This window comes from Gavialis gangeticus, unplaced genomic scaffold (assembly GCF_001723915.1).
Source record: "Gavialis gangeticus isolate Ggan-Ray unplaced genomic scaffold, GavGan_comp1, whole genome shotgun sequence".
In the NCBI taxonomy this organism is placed as follows: Eukaryota; Metazoa; Chordata; order Crocodylia; family Gavialidae; genus Gavialis; species Gavialis gangeticus.
In genome coordinates, this window is record NW_017729013.1 from 250,944 (window position 1) to 251,848 (window position 905).

The following is a 905-nucleotide window of genomic DNA, read 5'->3' on the forward strand; positions in this document are numbered from 1 at the left end:
GATTGGACATCCGCAAAAACTACTTCACGGTTAGGGCGGCTAGGAGCTGGAACCAACTTCCAAGGGAAGTGGTGCTGGCCCCTACCCTGGGGGGTCTTTAAGAAGAGGCTGGATGCCTACCTGGCTGGACTCATTTGAGTCCCGTTTCTTGTTTTTGGGTTTTTGTTGTTCTCCCGCCCTGGCGGGGGGGTCGGGCTAGAAGATCTACTAGGTCCCTTCCGACCCTAAATCTATGAAACTATGAAACCCACCAGAGGAGCTGCAACACTTAACTATGTTAATATTTTTAATAATTTGAAATGCAGACATAACAGAAAATGCAGTGGCAGTAACTTTGGAATACTAAAGAAAACCAAACACAAAAAAACATTACTTCTTAAAATTGGATCACAGCTGAACAAAGCATTTAAATACATTTAACTTTAATAGGGCCGAAGGACACATTTAAAAGCCAATGGCAATTAGGAACACACTTAAGTTCTGCATGTGCCAAGAGCAAACTGCTTGAATGAGGTAATCAGGCATGCTCGAAGAGGTGACTAAACATTTAAGCATACTAGTCGCAATGAAACAGACTTCCTCAGCTGCAATTTCAGAGCCAAAATGGGGCATTACAAATAGTACAGGAAAGCTAAGGCATCAGCGTCATGATCTGACAGCATTTAAAACAGCACGCTCATTACAGTTTTCATACAAAATAAACACCACTGTAAAAATCTTACTTTTCTAAAACTGACTTGTGAGAAAGAGGCAGGAAAACATAATAGAAATAGTGAAGATTTTAAACATCATTTGCCATTTGCACTGCTGTATAGCTCAGTAGTGCTCCACCCCTGGCCCACAGGGTGATATCATCCAGACCGCAAGACACCTTGCAGGCCCGAGAATTTGAAGGGGGGGGGGGG

At 43.1% G+C, this 905-nt stretch overlaps 1 protein-coding gene across 8 annotated transcripts in view; it reads right to left on the minus strand.

Moving 5' to 3' along the window:
- The window catches only part of RABGEF1 (RAB guanine nucleotide exchange factor 1), a 23,453-nt gene that overhangs the window by 7,351 nt on the left and 15,197 nt on the right, over positions 1 to 905 (minus strand). The gene's annotated exons all lie outside the window — the stretch shown is intronic.